Genomic DNA, 6,000 nt, shown 5'->3' on the forward strand with positions numbered 1-6,000 from the left:
TCTCAATGTATTCCTTTGTTTCACCCCTTAGTTTTACTTACTTTTTTTTTAAAGATATCATCTCATCATTCATCATGTGCCTTCTGTCTAGGTATACTTGTTCTAACTGATCTATTATGGAGAAAGTTCTTAGGAGTTACAAGTCTTACCTCTCCAAGTAGGCATGTGAATAGTATAATTATATTGAATTAATTATAATTTCCCTTTCCCTTTTATGTTTCTTTTGAGTCTTGTGTTTGAAAGTCACATTTTCTATTCAGCTCTGGTTTTAGCCATCACAAATAGTTGAGAGTCCTTTGTCACATATTTCTCCTGAATTATTATGCTTGATTTCACCAAGTAGGTGATTTTTGGTTGTAATTCTACTTTCTTTGCCCTTCAGAATATCATATTCAAAGTCCTCAGGTCTTTTAATGTAGAAGCTGCTAAATCTTGGTTTATCCTGACTGTGGTTTTACAACATTTGCATTTTTCTTTCTAATTGCCTATAATATGGTTTCCTTGATATGGAATCTCTGGAATTTGACTATAACATTCTTGTAAGTTTTCATTTTGGGATCTCTTTTTTTTTTTTTTTTTATTTAATAGCCTTTTATTTACAGGATATATACATGGGTAACTTTACAGCATTAACAATTGCCAAACCTCTTGTTCCAATTTTTCACCTCTTACCCCCCCCCCCCTCCCCTAAATGGCAGGATGACCAGTAGATGTTAAATATATTAAAATATAACTTAGATACACAATAAGTATACATGACCAAAACATAATTTTGCGGTACAAAAAGAATCAGACTCTGAATTATTGTACAATTAGCTTGTGAAGGAAATCAAAAATGCATGTGTGCATAAATATAGGGATTGGGAATTCAATGTAATGGTTTTTAGTCATCTCCCAGAGTTCTTTTTCTGGGTATAGCTAGTTCAGTTCATTACTGCTCCATTAGAAATGATTTGGTTGATCTCGTTGCTGAGGATGGCCTGATCCATCAGAACTGGTCATCATCTAGTATTGTTGTTGAAGTATATAATGATCTCCTGGTCCTGCTCATTTCACTCAGCATCAGTTCGTGTAAGTCTCTCCAGGCCTTTCTGAAATCATCCTGTTGGTCATTTCTTACAGAACAGTAATATTCCATAATTTTCATATACCACAATTTATTCAGCCATTCTCCAACTGATGGACATCCATTCAGTTTCCAGTTTCTAGCCACTACAAAAAGGGCTGCCACAAACATTTGTGCACATACAGGTCCCTTTCCCTTCTTTATAATCTCTTTGGGATATAATCCCAGTAGTAACACTGCTGGATCAAAGGGTATGCACAGTTTGATAACTTTTTGAGCATAGTTCCAAACTACTCTCCAAAATGGTTGGATTCGTTCACAACTCCACCAACAATGCATCAATGTCCCAGTTTTCCCACATCCCCTCCAACAATCATCATTATTTTTTCCTGTCATCTTAGCCAATCTGACAGGTGTGTAGTGGTATCTTAGAGTTGTCTTAATTTGCATTTCTCTGATTAATAATGACTTGGAGCATCTTTTCATATGACTAGAAATAGTTTCAATTTCTTGAATTTCAGTTCTTCAATTTCAGACTGAGAATTGTCTGTTCATATCCTTTGACCATTTTTCAATTGGAGAATGGCTTGATTTTTATAAATTAGAGTTAATTCTCTATATATTTTGGAAATGAGGCCTTTATCAGAACCTTTGACTGTAAAAATATTTTCCCAGTTTATTGCTTCCCTTCTAATCTTGTCTGCATTAGTTTTGTTTGTACAAAAACTTTTCAGTTTGGTATAATCGAAATTTTCTATTTTGTGATCAGTAATGATCTCTAGTTCTGCTTTGGTCATAAAGACCTTCCCCTTCCACAGGTCTGAGAGGTAAACTATCCTATGTTCCTCTAATTTATTAATAATTTCATTCTTTATGCCTAGGTCATGAACCCATTTTGACCTTATCTTGGTGTACGGCGTTAAGTATGGATCAATGCCTAGTTTCTGCCATATTAGTTTCCAATTTTCCCAGCAATTTTTATCAAACAGTAAGTTCTTATCCCAAAAGCTGGGATCTTTGGGTTTGTCAAAGACTAGGTTGCTATATTTGTTGACTGTTTTATCCCTTGAACCTAATCTATTCCACTGATCAACTAATCTATTCCTTAGCCAATACCAAATAGTTTTGGTAACTGCTGCTCTATAATATAATTTTAGATCTGGTACAGCTAAGCCACCATCATTTGATTTTTTTTTCATTAATTCCCTTGAAATTCTTGACCTTTTGTTTTTCCATATGAACTTTGTTGTTATTTTTTCTAGGTCATTAAAATAGTTTTTTGGGAGTCTGATTGGTATAGCGCTAAATAAATAGATTAGTTTAGGTAATATTGTCATCTTCATTTTGGGATCTCTTTTAGGAGGAGATTTATGGATTCTTTCAACTTCTATTTTCAATTTCTGATTCTGAGATATTCTGGCAGTTTTCCTTTATAATTTCTTGAAAAATCATGTCCAGAATCTTTAATTATGACTTTTAAGTGGTCCAATAATTCTTAGATTATCTCTCTTTGATCTATGTTCTAGGTTAATTTTTTCCACTGGAATATTAATGTTTTCTTCTATTTCTCATTCTTTTTATTTTGTTTTCTTGTCTCATGGAATTACTAGCTTTGAATTGCCCAATTCTTATTTTTATGGAATTATTTTCTTTTTCAGTGAACTTTTGTATCTCTTTTTCCATTTGACTTACGAGTTTTTTTTAGCTTTTTTTTTTCTTTTGGTGAGGCAATTGGGGTCAAGTGACTTGCTCAGAGTCACATAGCCAGTAAGTGTTAAATGTTTGAGTCCAGATTTGAACTCAGGTCCTCCTGACTTCAGAACTGGTGTTCTGTCTACTACACCAACTAATTGGCCCTAAGTTCACTTTTTAAAGAGTTTTATTTTTTCTTCAATGAACTTTTGTATAATTTTTTTCCATTTGTGCAATTCTGCTTTTCAATGCATTCTTACCTTCAGTGGATTTTTATCTTTTTTATCATTTGGACTCTTCTGGGTTTTATAGAATTTTTTTTTCAGTATTTTTATGCCTCATTTACAAAGTTGTTGATTTTTTTAATGAATTTATTGTATCACTCCTATTTTTTTACCCTAATTTTTCTCCTACCACTCTTATTTATTTATTTTTTTAATTTGAGTTCTTCCTTTATGGTCCTGAAACCAAATCACTTTTTTTTCAGGTTTTAGAAAGAGAAGGTTTTACTTTGCTATCTTCTGAGTGCGTTTTGAACTTTTCACTTTATTTTCTAATATTAACTTTCTATAGTCAAAATGTTTTGGGTTCTTGTTTCTTCATTTTTCGAGCCTACTTCTTTACTTTTACCTTTATATTAATTTTGGTCTCAATTGCTAAGCTAGAGAGGGGACTATATCAAGATTCAGGTTATTGTTGTTGTTGTTGTTGTTTGTTTGTTTTTAATGCAACTGTTTTTGAAGGTGGTTCTGGAGTTTTGTAATCTCTCACTTCTCTCAAAGTGATATTATCTAAGGAGAGGTGTGTTTCTTATTCTCCTGGCCTGTGGTTTAATCTGTAACTTACCCCAAAACATTTGATTTTATGCCTTAGAACTGTGACCAGTGTCACCACTTCTCTCAGGAAGTGTTGTTTTATGATTATTAATAGTCTGAATGATTTGACAGATATTAACAATCATTGGCCTTTAAAGGTATCTTAATGGAATTTTATTGATTTATTCATTTTTTATTTAATAGTATTTTACTTTTTTTGATTACATGTAAAAATAGTTTTCAATATGCATCTTTGTAAGATTTTGAACTGCTAAATTTTTTCCTTTCCTTCCTCCCCAAGACAGCAATCTCATATATGTTATATATGCACAATCATGTTGAACTTAGTGAAATGTGTATAAACTTATGAATATTGGTGCTAAATTAGCCTCTTCTTTTTATAATGAAACCCTGGCTCATCAATCAAATTGAAATGGCAAGCTGAGAGATATTTGTTAAATAAAATAAATGTAAATAATCATTTGAAATATCATATCTGAAATTAATTTTTCAGATTGCAATTCTTAAGAGATCCCATACATAAATGCAAATAAGAGTAAGAATGTAGAAGTGACCAGATAGTCTCATCTACTCTACCTGAGCAGAATGCACAATCACTGAATCAAATGGGAAATGATTTATAATTCATTGATTAATTAAAATGCTATTAGTGAAATTAGTTTTAATGGGTAGCTTCCTAGGCTACCTTTTAGACAATGTTGCTGGCACAGAAAAACTGGAACTTAAATTATTCATGTAAATGTTGCAAAATTTTCAGTATCACTTGGTTTGCACACATATAGTCTAAGCATTTTCTCCATACTACATATTTTTTATCTTGTTAGTGGTGAACTAGGTTAAAGGCTTGATTCATTCTATATTTCATAAGTAAGTATTATTAAACTGTACTCCTCCCATGGTATGGGATATGAAAATTACTATATTGAGTAAATTAGCAACTGTGAGCAAATGATAAAAATGATAGTCTGGAGCTATTATCTTTCTAGAAAAATACATAAATGTATATTCTTTTTTATATTATTGAGTAAAGTTGGGGGTCACATAATTACCTGCACTAAGCATTTATATGTTAATAACTAAACAATCAAGTGACCCAAGGAACTGTTGACTTGATTTAAAAAAAAAATATTTCATTACAACATTCTGTTAATTATAAATCATCAGTTTTTTTCGGGGGGGAACTTCTTAATATTCATATATTATTCCGCAATTCATATATTTTCAGGGTTTACCTTCAGTGATAACTTATACAACCAAGTTAAGTACTAAATGGCCAAAATGGTGAAGTAATAACACATAACCATATCCTCAGGTCAAATTGTGGTGTGTTTGTTAGTCCTCTTCAGAAATATGTATTTATTACAAATTAATTTTTAATGTACATTTTAGCATCCCACATTGTTCTTAATGCTTTTAATGCTTAATCTTTTCCTGATAATAGTTGCTACCTGCAGTATTTTTTTTAAAAGCAATACAGTTGTGGCTATTTTGAAAAAGAACTTTGAAAAGTATTTAACATATTAAGGTTTATTACATCTTAAAATTAAATTTTGCTAAAGACCTCCTGAATAAATTATTCAGGCAGAGCCAAAAATGTATGAATAATTCAAATTGTATCTTTAATTAGACACTTAAAATCTGAATAATGTTCTACTAGTACTTAACTGTTCCACAGGCAGCTCTGTTTGAAAAACAAAGAACTTTTTGTTCAAAGTCAAATCAGTGGGCAATTATATACCAACAGATTGCAATTAAACTGCTCTCAATACTACTTATTCCCACAAACAAGGAATGAGGTATAACAATTATATCTTAATTTTTTTTTCCTCCAACAGTAGTTCAATTAAATGTAGTTGAATTTTAGGTGCATTGCTAAATCACAGAATCAGAGAAACAGAGTTTGAGAAGTGGAAGCAACTTCAATCCATTCCATGCATGAAACCATTATCATGATATACCTGAAAAAGTATCCATCTGGTCTCTTCTTAACTGTGGAAAACTACTACTTACTGAGGCAGCTCATTCCACTTTTAGAAATCTCTAATTTTTAAAAAGATGAAGCAAAAAATGGCTTCTTTCCAACATCTACTCATTTCTAAGGGTTTTATCCTGAGGGATCAAACCAAAGAAATCTTCTACATTTACAAAGCAATTCTTCAAAAACTCATATATATCTAAAATGGTCACCCTTAGTCTTTTCTTTTCTAGGTTTCATATCTTCATTTCTTTCAACCAATACTCAAATGACTTAGACAAAAAAACTTTCACCAAAGGGTGGCCATATTCTAGGCATTATTTAGATTATTGATGTCTTTTTTTTTTAAACGGGCATATACAACTGAAAACATTAATTCACATGTGATGTAAGAAAGGCAGAATACAAAAAGTTTATCATCTCCCTATTCT

This window comes from Sarcophilus harrisii, chromosome 1, assembly GCF_902635505.1.
Source record: "Sarcophilus harrisii chromosome 1, mSarHar1.11, whole genome shotgun sequence".
In the NCBI taxonomy this organism is placed as follows: domain Eukaryota; kingdom Metazoa; phylum Chordata; class Mammalia; order Dasyuromorphia; family Dasyuridae; genus Sarcophilus; species Sarcophilus harrisii.